Source organism: Mesoplodon bidens, assembly GCF_964165515.1.
Source record: "Mesoplodon bidens genome assembly, chromosome: 14".
Classification (NCBI taxonomy): domain Eukaryota; kingdom Metazoa; phylum Chordata; class Mammalia; order Artiodactyla; family Ziphiidae; genus Mesoplodon; species Mesoplodon bidens.
Genome location: NC_138170.1, coordinates 47,483,427 through 47,509,284, shown reverse-complemented (window position 1 = coordinate 47,509,284; position 25,858 = coordinate 47,483,427). Strand labels below are relative to the sequence as shown.

The 25,858-nt window shown below is 38.7% G+C and overlaps 1 protein-coding gene across 32 annotated transcripts in view; it reads right to left on the bottom strand.

Annotated features, from left to right (window-relative positions):
- Window positions 1-25,858, bottom strand: part of NRXN1 (neurexin 1) — a gene marked incomplete at both ends in the record, with an annotated part of 1,149,966 nt that overhangs the window by 659,647 nt on the left and 464,461 nt on the right. The window lies entirely within an intron of this gene.

Below are 25,858 nucleotides of genomic sequence, written 5' to 3'. Positions count from 1 at the left end.
TCTGGGAGAGAAATGAGAATGGGATCTCCTTGCTTTGGAGGATGACAATATGCTTAAATTTCTTGGTTGCTTGGAAAATTCAATTAGTTGCTAAGAAAAAGCAAATGAAGTCATGTAATATCTCATGTTTCTTCCTTATGGAGATCAGTCTAAGCCTGTGTTTGTAAGTTATTGAAAGACATACTCAGTTTATTCATTTCAATGAAGGAGTAATCAATGGTTGATTTTTTTGTTTTACTGAGCGTCCTAGACCAAATATCCAGATGGCTACATTTTTTAAATGATTCAGTCAGGTTCCTAGACATTGTATAAGCACTGGTTACCAGGTATGTTTTCTCTAAGGACTCGGAACAGGAAAATGCCCTGAAATGTTACCTGGGCTCTGAAAAGTCCCCAATCTATTACAAGGTAATTTTTTTACTCACTTGTACTACAGAATGAGGATGGAAGAAGAGATTTTTAAAAATAAACATTAGTTTGAGAAAATAAGATGAGAACGTAAGTATCTTTCAGCAACTTAAGATGAACAGCACCAGCCTACAAATCATTACTATAAGAATGTGCTGAGGCTTGTGTGTAATAAAGGCCTGCTGCAGTCATCTTCTCCTAAGTAATACTGTCATCAGCTCCTTCCCTCTATTTTCTGCACTACACCAGCCCACGTCCCAACCCCTTTCCCTCTCTGGAAGATCAATTTTCTGAGTCAGCTTGGCTCTCTCTTTCTCTACTGGTTTGCTGAAGGCTCCGGGCACTCTTGGGCAACCAGAAGCCTGGCTGGATCCATGTATTCTTATCTGTTTGGCACCATTTTTTTGCTTTATTTAGAAATTAAGAGGGCTGGGCCCATCAGCACATAGATGCTGATCTGACGCTAGGTTGTCCAGCTCTCAGGTGGCTATATGGATTCGTATACTCCTCTTCACGCCTAATCATTTGGCTGTCTCCTTATCCCTTGATTAGCTAGTATGTTGCTTGATATAATATTAATGTGAATCATAATAGCACGAGTAATCACCCATTACGACCCTGCTATGCGCCCCATGCATTTTTAGCTACTTACAAAAACTCTTATTTCTCATGACAGTCTGGTGACGTAGGCATATTAAGGCTCAGAGAATTTAAGTATCTTGTCCAAATTGCACAGCTTATAGATGATCAAGCAGGAGTCCAACTCAACATTTATCTGATTCCAAACTTGTATGTGGTTTTTGTTTCATGCTCCTCATCATCACACGGGATACTGGCTAAGTTCCTGTGTACTTTGCCAGCATGGTGAACCTCATCATAAGTAAGTAAAGAGACACCTTATGTCTTTTCTTCCACCAAGTGGCTCATTTGACTAACTGTGGTTCTCTTAATACTACTGGTAAAAAATTCCCCTTGGGTTCCACCCCACTCTCTTTCTCCCTTGATTTTAGGATAACTACCATTCACATGGCTGCCCTATGGTACTCTGATTTGGTGTCACACTTATTTTGTGTTCATTTCGCTCTTAAGACCAAATTGCCTGACCATGTTTTCAAGTGAGTACAAAACTTGTTTTGAAATTTAAAGATTCCATAAACTAAGATTATCTAAGTTACCTTGTAAGTAGAAAATAAAAAATGAGATTTAGCATTAGTAGCAATGACATTCTAAGGGTCAGTTTCCAGGGTCTAGATTTAGATTTGGCTACTACAGCCTGCTCCTTGAGTCAGCAAGAGAATGGTGATGCGCCAACCACATGTAAATTGGGAGCACTGTTTTCATGACAGCAGATGAAGTCAGAACAGCAGGGCCAGAACTGGGGTGAAATGGGTGAAGTGAGTGAGGCATTCATCTTGGATGCAAAATATAACGCAGTGAGGGGCGGGGGGCACGCAGAATGCTAAAAATTCAGTAATTAAGACAAATAATATTTCAATGCAATATTTTTTTAAAAATGCAAAAAAAGTCTATGATAAACAAAATATTAATTTTTAAAATAAGGATGGGATCAGTATTACTCTGTTCTTTTTGTCTCAGTCTCCAATATAGCCTAGTAAAGCACTGCAATACAGTATTTTTCTAGGATGAAAGAGCCTAATTTAGTCTTTGGAAACTTATTTATGAGAACAAGTGCCAGTAACTAGAAGTAGTTTGGGGGAAAAGTCATTAGACATCATTACAATTAGAACTAGAATGCACTATTAATTTTTAAGGTGTCCACGTCATTAATAAAACCACCTTTACCCAAAGGATAATAATAGCAAATACTTATAGAGTGCTTAGTTAGGCAATATTTTAAGCCCTTTACTCATTTAATCCTCAGGACAACCTGCTGAGATAGAGGAACAGGCTCCCTGCCCCAGAATTCCTGGTGGCACATTCACTAGAATACAATGTCCGAGGAGCTGCACAACACAGTGACTCTGGTAGAATTGGGAGTCCTCATTTTACAGACGAGGAAACTGAGCTCACACAGTTCGAAACTGAAAGAAACAAGTTTGAAACCCAAGTGGTCTGTCCAAGGCCCTTGCTCTTAACAATATTATAGAAACAAACCAAGCCTCACAAAGACCGAATAATCTAGCTGCGGCCTCCATTGAACCCTACAATGCAGTTAACTTTAATAATAATAATTACCCCCAAAATAAAGATCCTGGCATGAACTTTCATAGAAACTAGTCAATATTTTAAGGCATATATATTTCTTTTCAGTGACTTGTCACTGAAATCACCTTGACAGTTAATCATATTGACCTGAGAACTGAATACAATAGATCTCTGACATTCAGCAATCAATCTACAGTTCAAATGTGTAAACTAGACTGCTCATTCAAGATTTTTTTTAAATAGTGATGAATAAATAAAAATTAATTCAACAGCTCACAGGCACTGAAAGGCCAATAGAATCCAGCCTCCCAACTTCTGTCACTGCTGGTAAACTGTAAACTGACTTCTACAGGTGTATAGCCAGTATTCTTGTATTAAACAGCCAGTGTGATCAAAATGGAAAATAATAAGTACATAAATTTCATCTCTTTGTGCTCAGCAGCACTATAATTATATGATGAAATTAGAGCACTGTGAAGGATTATAAACAAAAGAATAAAGGATTCAGAGTAAAGCCTTTAGACCATATCTAAAGTAATTACTGTCACAATTCATGCTGTCCATACATGTGGATTTCTGATTATCTAGTTTACTACTAAATTAAATAACAAACAAACAAAAGTTAATGGCCCTATTAGAATATTCCCTATTGATGTTTTTTTAGGCCTATAATGAGCCAGTATCAAAGTAGGAATATCTTTGAGGAGCAAAACAGAACAAGCTTGGCTCTTGGGAAAATGTTACTCCAGAGAGGAAGAAGGGTTAGGAGGTGGGCTGGCAGTAGAGTACTGAGGCAGAAAAATACCAAAGTAGAATATAAATGCCTTTATTCCACAAAAAACTCGGGCATTTCCACAGCACTGGTAAGTAGGTCGGGGCTATTAATTATATGTCATTAATTGAGATTTATAATCCCATTTAAAATTAATTTCTTATAAATGTGATAAATCAAATCATCTTCTGCTCCTTCTTCCTCGTGCCAGTGTATCACTGAGGAAAACTTTACTTTTAGTGGATTCGTGAGTGTGTTTATTCATACACGACTTATTCAAGCACTCTCACAATGAGCTTTTCACATGAGTCTCTGCTCTGGTCCCTGGTTGACTTGCAGAAAGCAACCTGAGGCTTGGGCAGCTGTGTTGTACGTGTGACCCATAGGTCATTAAAAAATTAGACACAAAATATGGATAGATTAGAAAAAAACACATCCAGACTGGAGGAGAAACAGAACAACTAAATAGGCATGCTTGATCAGTGGTGGGAGGCTTAAAAGTATTCTCTCTATATATTGTTATTATTGTACATCTATTTTATGGTAAATTTATAATATGATGCCCTTCACAATGTTCATCTGATGCTGAAGCTTATTAAAGACTCAAAGTGATGGTAAGGGCCATAGATACATATTTATTTTAAAATCAAAGTGCTTCCTGTAGCTTGGTCACCTCCTTTGTGATTGGATCAGAGAGAGGTGTGTACTCTAGCACCATACTTCGTGTTAGGCAGTTGTACATCTCCCTGTACTTGTTGAATAAATATCGATGGAAAGAACCATTGGTTATCTCATGAAAATAATGCAAGTGCTTTTCCTGGCAACTCTTCTAAATGAGGGCAGTAATGATAACACTTTTTATTCTAATACACATCAGCAAGGGCATGGGGAGTAAGGGAGGTGAGGATGAAAGAAGTGGTTGGGACCTTCACTCATGAATTACAATGTTCAACTGGTTTTGACCAGGTTACAAGAAATCAGTTAGCGAATGAAGACTCTCTTCAAGAAGCAGCCCTAAGTTTAAACCTGAAATCAGGATGTCTACACTGGAGCAAAATTACATGTTTACTGATTTTAACTTTAGCTATAAATCCAAGGACCTATTTCTTAAAGAATCTAGTTGACACCAGGAAGCCTCTAAAGGAGATATTGTTTTAAATTATCACAATATAAAATGTTTCCCACAGTGATGATTAGAGGATTAGAAGCATGACTGTAAGAGCTGATTGCTTCAAAAAGGTAAAATTATAAATGTCCATTTAGAAGACTAGGTTTACACAGGGAAGGAAACTCAATCAGTAAGTTTGAAAAATACTGTATTAAGTCTTGAGAAGGCCAACAAAGAGGTGGCTTTTACATTCTTAGATACAATGGAGAAAAAATTTGTTAGAGGGTAAGCCTGTGTGATTTTATCCTTCATAATCTTCATTCCTAGTTGTCCCAGGGTATTTTTGTTTCAAGTAATTTCTCTTTTCTTGTTGTCTCTTGATTCCCCCACCCACTAAAACTATGGCTGAATACATTTGAGAAACCTGTAGTTCTGCTCAGTTTTGAGTCTAAGTTTTGTTAAATTCCATAGTGAAATCATAAAGTATTCATTTTTTTTTGTAAAATCCACAATTTTTGAGAGGAAAAGTAAACATCTAAAAGCAGCAGTCCCCAACCTTTTTGGCACCAGGGACCGGTTTCGTGGAAGACAATTTTCTATGGAATGGAGGAGGGGGTAGGGACGGTGGGGGGGGGCGGGAGGATAGTTCAGGCAGTAATGTGAGCGATGGGGAGCGACGGGGAGCAGCAGATGAAGCTTCACTCACTCGCCCGCCATTCACCTCCTGCTGTGTGGCACAGTTCCTAACAGGGTCACGGCCGGGGGGAGGGGGTTGGGACCCCTGTCTAAAAGGATTTGCACACTTTAACATTTCGGCACGGGGTGGAGGTGTCCAGGAACCACCACAGAGCAGCAAATTACAGTGGAAGTTCCCACCACACAGGAAGGAAAAAAACATTTAGATGCTTGCAGGAAGAGCTCAGAAAGAGGAAAAAATAAAGGGAAAAGAAGGCAGATGGAGTGACCCTCCTCCCCCACCAGAACCGAACCTAAAGAAGATCGGACACCCAGATACATAAGACTGGAGAATTCAGAAACAACTAGTGCTGGTGTCACACTTCCCTGGGGGGAAATGAAGACCTCTCGGAGAAACCTTGATTTTGTTAAGGTGCCCTGTCCATCAAGGCCTGAGAGTAGAGACGGTAACTGCAGAGGAGGATATCCGAGGGGAACCTCAAAGACTCCGGCAGGTTGCAGAGAATCTTGGATATAAAGGCAACACAAAATCCCAAGTCCAGAAGGGTGTATGCCCACACAGTGCCCTAACCACTAGCCAGGGCCACTCATGTCTCAGTCCACAAAGGATGGCTAAAGAGCAGGCTGAGGAGGGACACCTCAGGGAGTCCAGGGATGATTCCAAGGAAAGCCTTCAGAGCAGAAATCCCTCCCCAAGATCCTGGGGATGGAAAGAGAAATTTCCCCTTACTTAACAGGGAGAAAAAACTCTGATAGAGAATTTGAAATCTGAGTTGACTGAACATTTACTTGAAAGAAATACTTTTAAACAAGAAGAAAATGAGTGATGTAAAATTGGAAAGTTTCTCTACCACCTGCCCTCACACCACCGTCACCAGGAATGGGAAATTAAGAACAAGATTAGTACCAGAAAAGTAAATAATCTTTCTCTGCATATCTTCTTTAAATTGCATAAACTTTTATATCCTTCCTACACCCAACTTACTGAAACAGCAAGGCTTTCTGTACAGTGAAAGCTTTCTGATGCTTACAATGTGTGGTCAATACCACACAGGTGATATATATGACGCTGTGGCAAATTCTGCTACCAGAAACTGTTTTCAATGCACTCTGGGCAAAAGAACATACTTACTGTGTACTCTTTTCTTTTAAGGACTTTTCTTGTTTGGTCTGGCCTCTTCTGCTTGTTCAAACCCACCTTTTAGTGTGTTCTTTCATAAAAAGAGGCTTATTTAGCTCATCTCTTATGAGGGTGATAGTGGTAATCTCATAGTTAATGATAATATTAATAACCACCACTGATTAATGCCCAGTGCATGCCAGTCAGTATGCATCGTAGCCATTAGGAGTACTACTGCATCAATTCTCCAAGGTAGGTATTTTGTATACCCATTTTCAGATACAGCAATTGAAAATGAGAGAGTTTAAGTAACTTTCCCAAAGTCACACAGCTAGTAAAAGCTCATTTCATTACCTAACGTTAAATCCCAACACGTGAGTTCTAACATATGAATAAACCCTGACAACCTCTGAGGAACAAAGGGCTCTGTGAAAAGAAGAAAAATAAATAAAGCTAACTTTCTTTTTCCCTATTCAACGTAAATCTTCAGGATTATTCATTTTCTCAGTAGACAGAACCTATTGGGTATCGGAATGAGTTTTAAAGTACTGAGAACTTATGGTTCTAGTTTCAGCTCTGCCATTAATTGTGTGAATTCGGTAAGTACCTTTTCAGTTTTCTCATCTGATCAATAGGGATAACAGCTGTCTTATCTCCTTCGCAGAATCATGAGTATTTCTACCCTTGTCTTAACTGATATAGAATTGGACAGTATGCAGAAGTACTTTTCTGGTGAATCTAAAATATATTATTATAGTCATCTAAAATTCATATCAGGTATGAGGATGACTAGGGAGACAATTTCAATATGTGGACTTTGTGTCAGGGGCTGGACAAGGTGCTGAAGACATAATGATAAAAAGATCCAGTCTCTGGGGACTACCCTGGTGGCGCAGTGGTTAAGAATCCGCCTGCCAATGCAGGGGACACAGGTTCGATCCCTGGTCCGGGAGGATCCCACATGCCACAGAGCAAATAAGCCCGTGTGCCACAACTACTGGGCCTGCGCTCTAGAGCCTGAGAGCCACAACTAGTGAGCCCACGTGCCACAACTACTGAAGCCCACACGTCTAGAGCCCGTGCTCCGCAACAAAGAGAAGCCATCGCAATGAGAAGCCCACGCACCACAACGAAGAGTAGCCCCCACTAGCCACAACTGGAGAAAGCCCACGCGCAGCAATGAAGACCCAACGCAGCCAAAAGAATAAAAATAAAAATAAAAAGATCCAGTCTCTGGAATTGAGGAGCTCCCAGCCTGATGGAGGGAGTTGGGAACATACACAACTGATTAGAATGTGACGAGACAGAAACAGACAGAAACAAAAATAATGTTACGAATCTAAAGTCAAACATGTAGATCTCTGCCTAGGTCTCAGAAGAAGGACCTGGATGAGGAAGGTTTCATCCACAGTTGTATGGTGGTGATAATTTTTGAATTTGATTGTGAGAAATATAAACATGTAGAAGGTATGTTTACATGTAGAGGCTCACAATTAAATCTCATTATATTTTTGAACACATTATCAGCAAGTAAAGATTAGGAATGAAACAGCTGCTTATTGGAGATGGAGCCACAAAAAGATGTAAAACTGAGTAGTTTCAGAAAAGTGATGGAGAATTTAGGTTTCTTTGACAATTTGAGTTTCTCACTTGCATAATAAGAATAGCTACCATGTATTGGATCTTTTCTGTGTATCACAGGCATTGCACAAAGAACTTTATAGGGGTATTTTCATTTCGTTTTTTTCTGATAGCCTCATGTGGTAAGTAGTAATATCATCCCCATTTCACAGATAAAGAAACTGACAGAAAACTAAAGTGGTTTGGCCCAACCAAACCACAGTTACAGAGTTAGTAACTGGAAGGAAGAAACGATGTGGCTACACAACCCTTACTCTTAGTTCCTCACCTGCACGTACTATACCGCACCCTGGGCTAGGACAATTTGTGAGCTACAGAGAAAAAACAGTAAGTGCACAGGGATGTAAAAGCTACGTTTGAAATCATGGGGAAGAAATAGCAGGGTAACTTTTCTCAACTGCACTTCTCTGCAACTACGCACATAAAAGATGGCTGGCCATTAAGTCACAGATCAAGCACAAGGATTACCTCTCCTAATAAACTCTTCTGGTATTTCCTGAAGGCAAGAAGATAACATCCACTGCTCTAATAAATCTGGCAACACTAGACTTGTATAAAATACAATATGATTGGCCCAGTAAGAAAGATTATATACAGGGCACTGCATCTTCAATGAAGGAATAACTGTCATCAAGGGTTTTATGACAAGTGATTCCACAATCATTTGAGTGACTTTTGCTATAAGCTACCCTGAAGCATTATATGTATAGATAATGGCATATTATCATATAACAAACATGCCCTGTTGAAATTTCCTTTATTTGTGTTGTTGCATATGCAAAAACTACCTCCAGTGGTTTCTCCTAGTATGTGTACATAGCACTGGGCCTTATAAGGCCTTAATATACTGATAGAAGATTTGAGTCAATAAAGGAACACCAAGGAAGAAATTAGAAACCCTGTGCACGTAGAATGTCAGTAAAAGGAAGCAGTCCAAAATGCTATCTAACCCATAGAAAAAGAATAAACTGGTGGACACCTTACAAGTTCACTTAAATTGTCAAATGATTATTAAGAGGATGTCTCTCAAAACTGCTTGAGATATTGGCTTTTGTCAAGAAAAACGATCTGATGTGAAATTTGGATATGCACCAAAAGCTCCAGTCTTCAAGGACTTTTCAATTTCCTCCAGTTTGCAAGTTTAGAAACTAAATGGTTCAGCATATCTCTAATAAAAAATCATCTCCCAAGGCTCCTTTTCTATGCAGGCAAAATCAAATTAACTTCAAACAGATGAGGTCAGATGCATACATAAAGGAAGTATCAAACTGTAACATCATCTTGCTCCAGCTCTCTCAGTTCTCCTAGTATCTACCCAGGAGAGAAATCCAAATATTAACGTCACCCAAAAGCACTCTACAAAATCAAGCAAGAAGGGTGGTTTCCAAAAGGGAATGGCACAAAGTGAATTATCCTATTGTGCTGTTGAGCACATTGAGGAGGAGACTATAGCCCTCTGGACTTTTATTTAACATTTGCTGACAGCCAACAGGATTCTAGGTTCCTTTCACACCCCACAAATTGTGCAGCACCCTTGCCTTGATCGCTGGCAGCCACTGCATCAGGGGATCCCCGTGCTTTGGCTTCTGCTCTGTACCCTCCGGACCATGGACTGCTACGTGAGCACCACAGCCTCTCCCAGAGATAATGTATTGCACACATATGCTCTCAGAGAGTGCTCATTGGGATGGATTAGAGCAATACATCACCAAAACACTTTAGCTTATAAGATGTATTGCCACGTGAGATAGAACCGGTTGCCAGAGACATATTTTAAAGATTTAATTTCTAATGTTTTGTATTAAATGATGTCTACATTCCCTTTCTGGTGGTTTGGAAGATACATTTGAGAATTCTGTTTTGGTCAATCTTTGACATTCAGTGTTTTTCCCTATCATTAAAAGCATTCTGGGTACATACTGTGTTGCATAGGAATACTCAGTAACTGAGCTTCCCTGAAGTGTGACGTGGAGTGAGTAAAGAGGTCTGTGTGCACAGCTGTACACTCAGCCTGAAATCCAGTCCCCAGCATGAACCCTGGTGCTGGGCTGCATCTTCTCCAGAGGGCACTATATGGTCTAGTGGTGGGCCCTGGGCAGGACACATGGGAGCCAGGAGGAGATGCTTCCTAGAGGCAAAAAACTCTGTGCAGGCGCCTATTTCCTGGGTCCCAATACTGCACGCTCTTTAATGATAGGTTCTGCATGGCTATAGTTGTGGACCCGAGAATTCTTTTTTTTTTTTTTAACATCTTTATTGGAGTATAATTGCTTTACAATGGTATGTTAGTTTCTGCTGTATAACAAAGTGAATCAGCTATACATATACATATATCCCCATATCTCCTCCCTCTTGCTTCTCCCTCCCACCCTCCCTATCTCACCCCTCTAGGTGGTCACAAAGCACTGAGCTGATCTTCCTGTGCTATGCAGCTGCTTCCCACTAGCTATCTATTTTACATTTGCGGACTAGGGAATTCTGATCTCTCTTTTTGCTGTCTAATTTTATTGACAAAAGAGTGGAATAATGTTTAGAAAACTAGCAATTTACAAATCCTAAAAATAGATATTAGACTTTATCATTTTTTTGGGATTATCCAGAATATGTTGTTAGAGGCACATTCTATGAGGGCAGAGCCCACAGCTATTTTGCTTTTTACCATTTTTTCCCTGTGCACAGTGGTTGTTCTGTAAAAAGTGCTAAATAAATATTTATTCAATGCATTAACAGCCATGTTTCCCTTTAACAGTAGAATTATTTCATCAGCAAATTTTTCTTTAGAGGCAAAGCATTACTTCCTTCAAATATAACTGCCCTCTGTCATAACCAAAAGTTAAATTGCATCTAAAAATGGTAAATAATGGCAGGTCTTTTTAAAGAAATGGTTCTAACCTATAGACCTTGCTTAAAGCCAGCATAGGAAAATAATCTTTATAAAACATGTGAAAAACAGAGAGGGAGAGAATAAGAGAAACAGAAAGGGGTGGGGGAGGGAGGAAGAAAATGAGAGAATAAGAGGAAAAGAAAGAGGGAGAGAAAGTTAATTATTAATAGGACTTACCAGTGCATTCTTCATATACATATTGGCAGAAGACTATTTTCTAAAGAGATATCCACCTACATAGAGTTTAAGCTGTGAGGGTGACTGAAAATTTATATATGGATTATAGAATTAGTGTTATTACTTTATAATCACATTTTGTATATTGTAGTTTTTAGTTACTTTAGTGACAAAATTCCTAGTATATTTCTTTCTTAGTCACAGACCTTATTGGCTATTTTTGGCAGTGTCATATATTCTGGGGTCTAATGCAAAAAAAAAAACAAAAACAAAACAGAAAGCAAAAACACAGTCAAAAACACTTAGTAGCACTTTTTATATCTGCATTTCAAACTAAGACCAGGGCATTCCTGATTGCCTTCCTGTTGAATCAAGTTTTTTTTTTTTTTTTTTTTTTCCGGTACGCAGGCCTCTCACTGTTGTGGCCTCTCCCATTGTGGAGCACAGGCTCCGGATGCACAGGCTCAGCGGCCATGGCTCATGTGCCCAGCTGCTGCACGGCATGTGGGATCTTCCCGGACCGGGGCACGAACCCGTGTCCCCTGCATCGGCAGGTGGACTCGCAACCACTGCGCCACCAGGGAAGCCCTTGAATCAAGTTTTTAATCTTTTTTATTCTCTGCTTATATCGCGCATCTTAGGTCTCCAGAATAGCTTTGGTTTTAAGCTACCTGAAGAAAAAAATTCTTACTTGTAACTTTAAATTCAATAGCCTCACTTTCACTAATTATCACACACACACACACACACACACATGCGCGCGCTCACAGACACATACACAAACCTTCAACATGCCTCCACATTTCCTTTATATATTCTATGTAAATAGCTGCAGGTCTTGCATTGCAAACACTGAATCTGTTTGCATCCAGCTTGGTCAGGAACTGAATGACAGTAGCTCTCTTTTGAAAGCACTGCCAACTCCTCCTCCTAAAAGAAGGCTTTACCGATGGCCTTTTTATTTTCTCATTCTGCTCGCTCTGGCCTTCTCTCTCCTTACCCCGTTGCCTATCTCCTCTGTGATTAAGTAGCCATTCTTTGGAGCTGTAACTTGTAAATACCATACCTCTATGATAGAATTTATTACACTCTTGCTAATCCTTTCTGCCATTTTAATAATAAGCTCCTTCTGTGGTCAGCAGCCATATTCTCACCCAGAATTTGTTTCTATATTACCATCATAGCAAGTGATAAACTACTACCTATTGGTTGTGAATATTCTGAACCATTATTACATTTCCTAATCTCAGCATTTTTTCACTTCCAAACCATTCTCAGTGTGATACTTCACATAGAGAAATCAATGAATAAATAATGCCAGCTGATGAAGAACTCTGAGAATGGTGTGGAGAAATAAGATATGAAATTCAAACTTGTTCATTTTTCTCTGTTACTAGCACAAGTGAAAGATTTGAGATCCCATATAAAATGTTATTAATCTCTGTGAATATAAAATAAGCCTCACCACTACAACAGATAATTATGAGCTTCATATATACTAGCTGAAGATTTATCTAAAAATAGTTCACTGTTAAAAGTATTTAAGTGGACTTTTAAGATTGATTTTGCTTTAACATTAGTGCCCAATAGCATTCCATATTTTGGTTCCTAATATCACATGTTGCAAGGAGTTCCAGTTTTACCTTAACTAAACATTTAGCTGAAGAACATTAATAATTAGTTTTATAGGGCTTCCCTGGTGGCGCAGTGGTTGAGAGTCCGCCTGCCGATGCAGGGGACATGGGTTCGTGCCCCGGTCCGGGAAGATCCCACATGCCGCAGAGCAGCTGGGCCCGTGAGCCATGGCCGCTGAGCCTGCGCGCCCGGGAGCCTGTGCTCCGCGATGGGAGAGGCCACAACAGTGAGAGGCCCGCGTACCGGGGGAAAAAAAAAAAAAATTAGTTTTATGGCTACCCATGGCTAGGCTGAATAGTATATAAAATACCAATTAATGAGACTATGCAAGGTATTATATCTACTGTTATAACTAAAGATTTGGAACAAATATAAGGAAAACTGTCATAGTATATATGGAATGGTAATAGTATCTGGCTGATATAATTTTTTATAGATGCCCAATAGTATGTCTTTCTGAAGGAAAAAACTATATTGAAGGCACAGAAATACAGAATAGTTATACTTTATTGGTAAACCCAAGTTTTTAGGAGATGGGAGAGATTGTTAAAACAGTTACTAACCAATAAGCTTATCTATAGTATGCAATAATGTGATCTAGTTACTTTTTTATTTGGGCATTTGTGCATTAGTAGGGATTAAGAAGTCTGGCCTGAGTTTCCTAAATCATATTTAAATGTAGATTAAAAGCTAGGAAAATTGAAATCTAAATTGAGCAAAAGAGAAATTATTTTTTCTTAACTTTTTAAAATCATTAAAGGCTAAAATTTGGTGCTACCCACCCTGTGACAAGTTCATAAAGCCTCGTCATGAAGCCTCAGGATGACAAGTTCGTGAAGAATATTAGAAAGAACACAATGGCCCTGAACATCTCCTATTCCAACATTGAATTCAATGTTCCAGATTTTTCTTGGGTTTTTCCTTCTTAGAGCCCTCTATTTCTCACAGATCACTTTTTAAATATTTGTTTACAGCAGGAGAATAGTGTCCAGGGCTCAGGATATCAGTTCCAGAATGTCATATAGGAAGGGTTAGGGTCCACAATGTTTGAAAGGGGTTGCTTAGGAGACTTGTTTTGAAGCTGCATTTGCATAACAAGCTCATAACTTTAAAAATAAAATTTGCTTTGAGATAGCAGCAGCTTCACATGTCGTTGTAAGAAAGTACAGAGAGATGCCACATACCTATTGTTCACTTTCCTATTGCCCACTACCACTAACAGTAGCATGTTGAAAAATTTTAGTACAATATCACGACCAGGATATTGACATTGATCCAACCCACCTATCTAATACAGGGATTTCCAACTCTTTTGTACTCATTTGTATGCGTGTATCTGTGGGTATGTGTGTACTTAGTTCCGCTCAATTTTATCCAATGTGTAGGTTCATGTATCCACCACAGTACTGTATTGTACGTTACAGTGTACAAAAATAGCAAAATGTGCAACACATTTTTATTTACACTCTAGATGCATATGAGAAGATGTAAATTGTTCAGAGCAAGGAATTACACTATAATTATTTTGTTCTGAGGTCACTGGAGAGGTGGCGATGACAATTTTAAGAAGGCTAAATCCACCCACCCACCACTCACTCTCCCAGACTCACTCTCACCACTGAGGGCATCTGGGCTTAGCCTTGGATTAGATAACATGAAACTATCACTTCTTTACCTCGAGCACTTGTGGCATTTTCAGATTTCTTTTCCCTTAAGCTGAATGTCCCATTTTGACATGCTCCTTTACAGAGATCATTCAAGAAATTAATATTTTACTGAAGTCAAATGATCCTAATCTTAGTCACACAAACCCTACTCACTAAATTGTGGGTAGAGTGAAATGAGATGCCTAGTTTTATATCAGCTTCTAATGCAGGCCAGCTGCCATGCAATTTACAGGGCTGGGAGGAAAACTGATTCTCAGCTAATGTCTTCAGAGACTAGGAAGTCTGGGAGGGGACTGATTTCATTTTGTATTTTATGCTGCTAGGGTAGCACTGCTAAATAAGGAAAGCCTGTATTGGATTCCTAAAGAGACCACAAAGTCACAAAGAGTCGTGATCTAATCTGGAGAGTGAGGGTGGGGGAAGTGAGCTGGGAGCTCCACGTATGATGAATAGAACAAGATTCACCCAGGTTGCGCTACTGTCACCCAACTTTTCCACAGATGTGCATGCAATATGAAGGAGAAACTAGGAGGAAAATATGACTGGGTTACTATAAATAATCCCACCACTGGAGACCCAGTGCAAATGTCAGGCACATCCTTGCCTGAGATCTACATAGGAAAGATGGCAGTGTAGAAACTTTAGATAACTAGAGTCAGCATGAGATGGTTATATTTTCTGCTGGTGGGTTCTTAAGACAATGTTTTGATGTAAAAACATGTTTTCTGCTCCAAGTCTTTTGCTTTATATTCCCTCTTAAAATGCTCGTTTCCCAAGGGGTTTGAAAACAGATCTTATTCTTCTCTATATCCCCTGCAGATTTTAGGATACCTAATTGCATATAATAAATATTCAGTAAACACTTAGAGAATTAAATCATGCCTAAACTTCATATTCCCAGAAGAAAACTCATGTCCACATCTTAAAAGAATGAAAAAGGACTTACAAAACAGACCTGAAAATTAATAATTCAGAGACGAAAATTCCCCAAAGCATGGTTCTGGATCTAATTTATAATTTTAGCTTTGTTGTTTACTGATAGCATCCAATCTTCTGCTAAATGCCCCATACGCACACCCATATACAAAGACAGTTAGAGGAATCCTGATTTTGATATGTTGAGAAAAAAAGAGCATTTAAAGATAATCATACATTAATTCAGCATATTGGTGTTAATTATAGTCTAAAAATATAATTACTTTTAGTGGTTACTTGATTGACATAGGTAACAATATTATTTCCTCTAGAGATAAAATTGAGAGGAACGGTTTACAAGAAAATTCTAACACACCAATGTCTCCAATAGATGCTGGAAGAGAAAGCTAAGAGGACCAAAAAATATGACAAGTGAAGGAAGGATGAAGACATACACTGGGCAAGAGGCTACCTAGAGCAGGAGGCAGCACATTCTGGATATCTGAAACTGGGGTTTCTCTCTCATTTGGGTGGGGGCCTGGCTCAGTGCTACAGTGCTCTTCCTCCGTGGCTCATCTCCCTCACATGATTATGTCCCTGAGCAGAAGGGCTTGTGTCTTGGGCTATATTCCCAGTTCCTACACTGTCTAGGGCACTGTTAAGACCAAATGCACCTGTTAGAATGGCTATTATCAAAAAGACAAGAAATAACAAGTGTTGGTGAGGAGGTAGAGAAAAGGGAACTCTTTGCACACTGTTGGTGGGAATGTAAATTGGTACAGCCACTATGGAGAACAGTATGGAGGTTTCTTAAAAAAGGAAGGAAGAAAGAAAGAAAGGGAGAAAGAAAGAAAGGAAGGGAGGAGGGAGGAAGGAAGGAAGAGAGAGAAAGAAGGAAAGAAGAAAGAAAGAAAGAAGAAAGAAAGAAAGAAAGAAAGAAAGAAAGAAAGAAAGAAAGAAAGAAAGAAAGAAAGAAAGAGGGAGGGAGGAAGGAAGGGAGAGAAAGAGAGAGAGAAAGAAGGAAAGAAAGAAGAAAGAAAGAAAGAAAGAAAGAGAGAAAGGAAGGAAGGAAAGAAGGAAGGAAGGAAGGAAAGAAAAGAAACTACCATATGATCCAGCAATTCCACTTCTGGGTATTTACCTGAAGAAAATGCAATCACTAACTCAAAAAGATGTATGCACCCTATGTTCCTTGCAGCATCATTTACAATAGCCAAGATATGGAAACAACTTAAGTGTCCATCAAAGGATGAATGGATAAAGAAATTGTGCCACACACACAGACACACACACATGGGAATATTATTCAACCATAAAAAATGAAATTTTGCCATTTGCAAGAACATGGATGAACTTGGAGGGTATTATGCTAAGTGAAATAAGTCAGACAGAGAAAGACAAACACCATATGATCCCTCTTATATGCAGGATCTAATCAAACAAACAAACAAAAAATCAAGAAACAAAACTAAGCTCATAGATACAGAGAACAGATTGGTGGTTGCCAGAGGCAGGAAGTGGGTATGGAAGAAATGGGTGAAAAAAATTTTTTTAATCTTTTTTTTTTTAAGTGGAAAATGAGGGATGTTAGGTGACCAGAAATTTCATTAAAATAAGATTCTGTCTGTACTGGATACTGAGTCCCCACTCTTGCCCTTGTCTCAGAGGGTGCCACTGGAAACAAGATGCTGGTCTTTCAGAACAAGTCCTAAACCTCCTGCCCCTCTGCATTGCTCACTCCAGATTCAAAGTTCTGAGCTGAAGCAACTGCTGGGCTGAGTGGCACCTTTGGGGACAGCTGGGACACCTGACTTCTCTCCATGTAGACTCAGGGTCTCTCCTTATGTGACCTCACCACATGGTCTCTTCCAGACCAAACTTCTTATGTAGTGGGGCAGGGCTCTCAAAAGTGCAAAAATTGAAGCTGCCAGACCTCCTTAAGGCTTAGACTTGGAAAGCCCCAATAGAATGCCTCAGAATAGAAAGGCATTCTATTGGTTAAATCAAGTCACTAGACCAGGCCAGAATAAATAAGGAGCTAAAAGAAAAAAAAAGAAAGAAAGATAAAAAAAACTGAAAAATATTCTTACTTGGCCTACACTTTTCAGTTTAATGTGGCAGCATCTTTTATCTATACATGCCAAATGCCTGATAATGACTAATCCAAATAATAATTCTCATATTACCACTCCCACTTTAATAAAGAGCTTATTCATCTCTCTTCAAATAATTTAAAGCCAAAAAAATTCAAATTGGCCAAATTTCACCTTCCTGTAAGATATGTAGATGATAGAAAAGATAGATTTGTAGCCCAGTGAAAGAAAACTAAGAGGTTTAATTTAAATATGTCTTCAACAGATAAGTATGTGCCGAACTCTTAAACAAGAGTTTTCTGTGACAATCGTTTTAGGTGCAAAGGGAATCCAAAAGGAAAAATAGGTTTAAAGTGAAGTAGGAGATTTTGGAAGGATCACAAGAGAGGACGTCATGGTTATGAGGAAAAGGAAGTAGCAGGAGTCTCTGGAGGTCTCTTGAGAATGCCAAGCACAGAGCAGGCAGCTGTTTGTCCTAGGCAATAAGATACCTAGCGAGGAATGGTGGAGCCAAACTAGGTTATATTTAAGAGCCCAGACAGGGTACTTATTTATCCAAGAACATACAGTTATTTAGAGGCAGACCCAAGATTATGAACTAGGTACTATAAACTAGGTACACTTTAGAACTTGGGCTAGGCCACGTTGGGCAATGACATCTTAAAAAAAAAATGCTGTATACATAGTAAAATTTTACTCTGATATACCATCACAGAAAGGTTATGGTTTTTCTGATTTCAAAAAGTCATAAATTAATAAGATACTGTTTGAGAACATACAAACCACCTGTTCACAACAATTAAATATTGTTAACATCCAGGAATTTTGTCTGATCTTCAAAATGTTTTCTTACCTACCGGGCTAAAGTATCCCTCAACATAAAATGCAGATTTGGCTTTAAATATTGATTTTATATGTGGCTAACAAAATTCTGACCCTAAAAATAGGGCATAAAAATAATTACTTAGCAGGTGGAAGAAAAGACAAAATAGGATAAAACAACGATGGCAAAAAGGAAACAGAGAAGAGAGAGGGAAAACCACTAGTAAAGCTAACACACAAATGTAGTCTAACTAGCTTCTCAGTTCTTTGTTAACCATACTTTGGGATCTGTCAAGAAAAAAAATCAAAACATCGTATACCTTTAGCGTTGCATTTATGTCTGAAACATTCATATAAGTACTAACCCAGAAACACCTCCAGTAGCTTCCAGTTTCCTGGCTTGAATCATATGGGTTTAAGTTGCCTACCAGTCCTCACAATGACCAGCGTAACTGATCCCATGTGTCTTAATAACTTCATTGCCTGTTACTCACTTTCAAAAACCCTAGAGTCCAATCACAGTAAACTTTTTCCTCCCCAAGGAAGCCGTCACTTTGAATATATTATATCCCTTCCTCATTTCTTTCTTCTCTCCTTTCTCTCTGACCCACTTATTTATTCAGTGTTTGTCACCTCTCCCTTCCCCAACCTTTTAACCTGGTTAACCTATTCATCTTTCAAAACTCACTGATATAAGGCCGAGAAGCCTTCCCTGACAACCCCCTCTGGATCTGCCATAGCACTAAGCATTCACCCCATCAGAGGACTTACAGTGGAGTACTGCAATTACCTCTTTACCTGCCTGTTTCCACAATGAACCCATGTTTACTGAGATTAAAGCCTAGGTCATGTTAACTCTTGTATCTTAGCGCCCCTAGCACAATACCTGGCATACAGTGTTACTCACCAAATGTCCGAAGGCTAAGCAGCCAAACTTTATTGAGCACTTCCTATTCACCAAGTATTGTACTGAGGACATTAGGCTTAAGGTTCACAAAATCTAGAAATTCCTTCGCCACAAGGTAAAATTTTATTTAAAGTTTAAGATCCAGAACAGATAACCCAGCCCTCATGATCTTCCAGTTGTCAAGGTTTAGTCACTCTCCCGGCACATGTAAAAAAGTAAGATAATGATACTCAAAATATTATATCAAAATTACTCTAAGTATCTGTCCCACTGTATTTGGTGTGCTTTAGGTCTATGATTCCTACTCCTCACCTTGACCCCAAGTAACTAGTGATGAGCTGGACATTTGACTGGAGCACAGTAAACGTTTGTTGAATGAAACCATGGAATTAACAATATTCTAATTCTCCTTTTCCCTTTCTAAGTATATGGAAAGAAAAAGTCTACCCAGTGCACTACCTTAATATGTCCTTGAAAATGTCTGATTTAGAGATAACATCCCCATCAATCCCCATAGTTAATGGCTTCAAAGATCTGTTGCCCTAAGGAAGTTCTTTTACTTTTGTTCAAGGCAAGCCAACAATTATTCTTTAAACCCAATATGCTAAAAATGGAGAATACCAAGTTTTTTGGGTGACCATATGTTCCTATATTTCTAGGTCAGTCTTGATCAAATAGTCTCTTCCACGGACCCCATAAATACACTTGTACCCGTCAGCCTGTCTGTCCTGGTTTCCTTGGTTTGGGAAATGTGGTCACCGTTGAATGTCCTATTTATTTCCTACCAACCACCCAACATTTATCTTTTATGTTTAACAATATTTAAATTATCTTAGCTCCTTTCTGAAAAAAGTAAGGAACACATGGACAGCTCTTGGCAGAGAAGATGAATATGATGAACTATTCTTATTTTGACATCAAATGACTTGGAAATGTGCTGGTGGTGGAACAAGGAAGATCAAGTTTCCCTCTGTTAACTGAAGGGTTTCCTCTGACCCAAGGATAAAAGCCTAAATGAATGGGTGGTCTGGGCTTGGTAAGTAGATGGTCAGCGTCAATACTGTCACCATAGCTTGATGTGTTGGGTCAATCACAGTATATCTACATGACTGTGAAAGAGAGTTCTTAATCTCAGCCCCACATACAAATGGAAAGGTCAGTGTGTCAAACATAAGTAATAAGTGAAGAATTTAGGATGTTCTTGAGTCTGGCATCAAGCCACAGGCTCTGTCACTTCAGTTTGGCACTGCATTCCTCACACTGGAATAGTGTTGCAAACTTTTAAAGGAAATAGAAAATTCAAAGGTCCCCAAGAATAAACCTACATACCTCACCCTCTTCCCACAGATTCTGAGCATTCTGGTTTGAGAAACAGTGGAGTAGTAAGTAGTTAAGTGCATGGGTTTTATCATTAGACTTGGATTCAAGTCCTTAGTGCCACTCAATAACTGAATGGCTTTAAGCAAGTTAATTAAACTTTCTAAACATTGGTCTCTTCATGTATAAAACTGGGATTTAAATAAAACAAACATTTTTTTAAAAAACCTGCCCCTAAGTGAAATAAGCCAGTCCAAAAAAAAAAATACTATATGATTCCACTTATATGAGGTATCTAAAGTAGTCAAATACATAGAAACAGAAAGTAGAATGGTGGTTAACAGGCAGTGGGGAGGGGGAAATGCAGAGTTGCTTAATGGATATAGAGTTACAGTTTTGCAAGATGAAAAAGTCCTAGAGATCTGCTGCACAACACAATAAGAATATGCTTAACACTCTTGAACTGTACTCTTATGTTATGGTTAAGATGGTAAATTTATGTTTTTTTTTTTTTAACCACAATTAACAACAACAACAACAATACCTGCCCTATAGGATTATAGTGAAAATTAAAATTTTATAGATAGATGCAAAGTACTTTACTCAGTCCCCAGTAGAGTCAGTGCTCTTTATAAAAGGGGGCTAGTTTTCTTTTTTCAGTGAAATCAAAATTATTAAAAGTATCAAGCACACAGACATTTCTACTGACTCAGTGAATGATTTCCTTCTCAATCCGTGTGTTAGTCGGTTGTTGATGGGGCATCAGTAAAGAGAATCACTGAACTCATTCAGATGATTCATTCATGCTGCCGAATTTAGTGATGATTATGAGTCTGGTGTTTTAGTGAAGCATAAGGCAGTAACCTAAGGAAGAACCAGTCTCCTAAGAGAATTCATTCAGTTATACTTGGTAGCATCCATTCAGGCACTCTGGTAGGCAGTGACAATTCCTAAACACCTCTGAGAGCAGAGCCACACAGATTTTCTTTCTGCTGGAGGAAACAGGCTGGTGACATATACGTTACCAGACAAGAAGCCAAAGTCCTTCTGAAACTGACCCTGACCCTTACCCCTGGGATCCACCCCCTCTTACTTACTTCGCTCCAGCCCCACTGGCCTTTTGGCTATTTCTGGAACCCCCCAGATCTGCTCATCCCTCAGAGTGTTTGTACTTGCTCTCTGTCTGCCCAGAATGATCTCCCTCAATGTGGCCACAGGATCACTCCCTCACCTTCTTCGGGTTTTTGTTCCCATGTCACCTTGTCAGTGTAGAACTCTGTGACCATCTTATATGAAATTGCTACCCTCTTCTTCTCCTGGCCCAGGGACATTGATTTTTCTCAAAAACACATACTATCCACAGATGAATTATATATTTTTAAAATTTGTTTAGTGTCTAGGTCCTTACAGTACAGTCAGTATAAGCTCCATAAAGGTTAAAAAAAAAAAAAAAAAAAAAGCCCTTTTGTTCGCTACTGTATTCCAACCTAGAATAGTGTCTGGTACATAGTATGAACATATTCAAAATTTGGGGATTGAATGAATGAATATATCAGTCAAAGCCTTATTCAATACGAGTCAATAATGGCTTAACCAAAAGAGTTCTCCTCACAAAGGAAATATCTAAGAAATCTTACTTAGCAGCCCCATAGCATGCCTCTACTAAAAGTCATTTTGCTTTAACCTCAAATTCTTTCCCATTCCAGTGAAAGTGAAAGTGTGTTTATCTGTTTTGCTACACTTTCCCTAATCAGAAGGGTTTCGGACACACAGAAGCGAATGTCCCAACAGTTACTGAAAACGATTTGGGAATTTAGAGGTATAGGTAGATATGTAATAAAATGCTTTTAATAATGTATTATTATTTTATTTTAATATATATTTATTTTAATATAAGTCACCTGTTATTGTAACTAGCTTTATGAAAATACACATTGGGTTCTTGGCTTATGCTAGAAAAATCAAATATTCACGAATATCATTATTATACTTGCATGTGGTACCAACATACTGCTTCTGTTCTGTATTAGGAGAAAGAACTTCCAAAAAGAGAGAGTAGCTAGAAAGAATTTACAACAGGGAGGTGTGCAAGCTGGGTTCCAATGCCAGATTTGTCTTCATCCAGATCCCTGACCTCAGGCAAGACACCATCTCTCCATATCTGGCTGTATAGACTCTGTTTTACTATAAAAACCTTCTTAACTTCTCTGAGCCTTAAGTGTCTCACTAGAGAAATGAACATAAAAATCCTTGTTTTACCTATTTCACAAAGTTGCCCTGTAATTTTGAAAACTGGGATTCGTACCCCTGGTGATGTGGTGGATGCTGTTAGGTGGTTCAAAAACTGTATTTAATTTCCAGGTTATATTTATTTGGATGTGTACTTGGAAGGAAAAAGTATAACTAGCATATTAAAGTTGTAATTTTATGGATAACATTACTTTAAGATGAGATTAATTTCAAAAGTAAATTAAGTTTAAATGGAAAATATGAAGTAAGTGATAATATAGGTAATATATAAATATGGTACAATTATGAATGTGGTAGATAAAACTGAGGTTTGGGAAAGTCTTGTGAGAATCAGTTGTGATAATATGTGAATGTTCTTATCAAAGTTAACAGTGTCAACCATGGTAAGATACTATTAGTATTAAATAAATGTAAATGAAATAAAGTATTATAATGATTATTCTGGTAGAGTTATCTTTTCTTTTCTTTTTTTTTTTTTTTGTTTTTTGAGTGCCTACTATGTTCTTGGCACTCAATAAAGATGAGGCATTTTACCCGTAAGTAAAATCCCTACAAACAAACCTGCTGGAAGCTGGGGAATATCACAGTAAGCTGTTTCCCCACATCACACATCCAGGCCATAAATCCGGTTCTGCTGATGCTAGACCATGCTCTAGCAGAGTTACAACTTCAGAAATGACATCCAGAGTTCAATAGGTATTTTTTGAAAACCAAAAGGCAAACCTTATAAGTCTGGAAGCCGCTCTTTCACATGTTCCTCATGTCCCACTATGCAGTATTGTGAAAAAACAGAATTAGAGCCTTATTGATCAATGCTGAATAATAAAAAATAGCATTGCTAAACTCAAATAATAACTGTGATATTGGGTCTTTCACAAAAAGGACTCAAAGAATTTGTACCTCATAAAACCATATATTTTAATGGAAGTGTGTAGAATGAGTATAATCCGTATAAAAATGTGAGCATGTAGGAGACGTACGACCCTGGGGTGCTTGCCGTCTGCCTTGCTCCCCTTCACATATTCCTTACCATACTATGTGCCATGGTTCAGATACCGTATCTCCATTCTAGCATGTTCTCAGCTACTTACGATTTTTTCTGCATTCACTTATTTTCTCTTAATTTTCTCAGATTAATCAGAAATTCATCCTATCTGTTCTGAAAATAGACAGGTGTCTAACTACTGCTGGTTCTCTAGGCATATGTCTCTCTCACCCATTAGATTGTAAAGTCCATGGGAAGTCAGAAACCATTCTGCTTTATACCCTGTCACATCCAACAGTACCTGGAATATAGCAGATTCTTCACAAATGTGAATGAATGGATACTCTAGTGAATAGATATATTTATGCAGCACCTGTTACATGCCAATTACTATGTAAGGTTCATTGCTGCTCGAGTATTGAGTATAATAAAATAAATTTTAAAACTTTACAAACTTTAAAGGCCCTTGTAAATGTGGAGTGGTTCCAAAGCATTTTAAATTAATTTTTAAAATCAGTTATTCACATGTAGTTTTAAATCAGAACCGTTAGATAAATTCTCAATTGGAGATTTTATCAAGATTGTATTTACTATTCACAAAGATAGAATTTTACAGTGCTATGGTAACAAAATGTGCTTGTACAATACATGCACTGTTTCATATAGCTCCATGAAATGCTGGTTCTTTATAACATTGCCTGTGAACTACTTTCTGTGATGCCGTTGTATCTATGAAACAATCCAGAGTATTCTGTTAGTATACATAGCTTTTCCCATGATATGAACACTTTTACATCCCTAATCCATTAGAACATGGGACATTGTATGGCATTCTCCTGGACAACTGGCATTAGCCCGCTATACTCTAAATACTATGATTTCCTGTCCTGAATCGAGGGTGTTCTGTACCAAACATGGTTTCTTCCATAGAGGTCTCTGTTGTTGGTGAACAGTTTTGACATAACGGCTGACAAAATATGTACAATGGCTAGTGATCAATGTGCTGAAAAGAAGCAAAGAACGGGTCCACGGCGTTTTAGGGGTTCATCCAACAATCTGGTGGGGAGATAGTAGAGAGGCAGCACTTTGAGGACAGAGACTGAAGTTGTTCAACATTTTATCCCCAGCGCTAAGCTTGATTTCTTGTCTAAAGTCACCACATTAATAAATGTTTGATGAATGGATAAAGGGAAAAAATAGCTACATAAGGTAGGAAGGGCTATTCAGTATAAAGAGTCTGAAGTCCTCTGTTTTTATAAACAGGACACTCAAGGAAAGCTCTACCATATATATATGTTTGACTCAGATCTTTAAGGAAAGACAGATTATAATCTACAGAAAGGGGAAAGTAGAACAAAAGATGACAGTGACATAAGAAATGTAGGTCTGCGGAAGTTCTGGGTTATCTAATTTTAATTATCACGATGCCTGTGATTTCCTTGCTCCTTGATGTTTCTCTGAATCTTTTCCCAGTTCCTTTCCTTGCTATTATGATTCTTTCCTGCATTCAGGGCTCTTCCCAAGGGGGCTGACGTCAGCGAGGGCTCCGTGCTGTGCTGGGGAGGGGCAAGTCTGCTAGGTGGGGACAGCATCTTTCTCATCCCTCAGCAGATGCCCCAAAGCTGAGACTGGAAGCATGCCCCAGTTTGCCTGTTAAACACGAGTCAAGTGCCCTTCAGCGAAGATTCAGGCTTGGCTTCCTCCCCTTGGCTATTAAGCTGCATTCCCACAGAATTACAACATGTCTGAGGTTTCTAAAACCCTTTGTGGGTATCTCAGACAGTTATTGTGCTGGATCCAAATTCTGACCTTGGTTAAGCAGGCCTCAAATCCTTTCCAACCCTGCCCCTGAAGGTCCAAGAACACATAATAAAGGAGGGGATAAGAATAACATCTATAGCTTAGTGACCACTTATTATGGACCACTCACTGTGCTAAACTTTTTGAATGCAGCATCTCCTTAACATAAGCCCTGCCTGCTAGCTCCAACAATTACTCCTATTACCTCTATTTTACAGATGAAATAAAGAAACTCATTCAAGTTACACAATCACTAAGTATTAAAGCCAGATTTGAGACTCCGGCAGTCAATTTCCAGAGTTTTCAAGGGCAAGGGCAAATGACACTAGAAACACATAAACAGGCCTAAAAAGACAGCATGTAAACTGCCACCTGCCTACAGTGTACACACCCCAGAAGAAAGGGGTAGTGGGTCATCTTCTTCATGCACTTGGGTAGCAAGTACGTGAGCCCAGAGAGCCTCTGTGAGATGTAACAGACGTTCTAACAGTGACA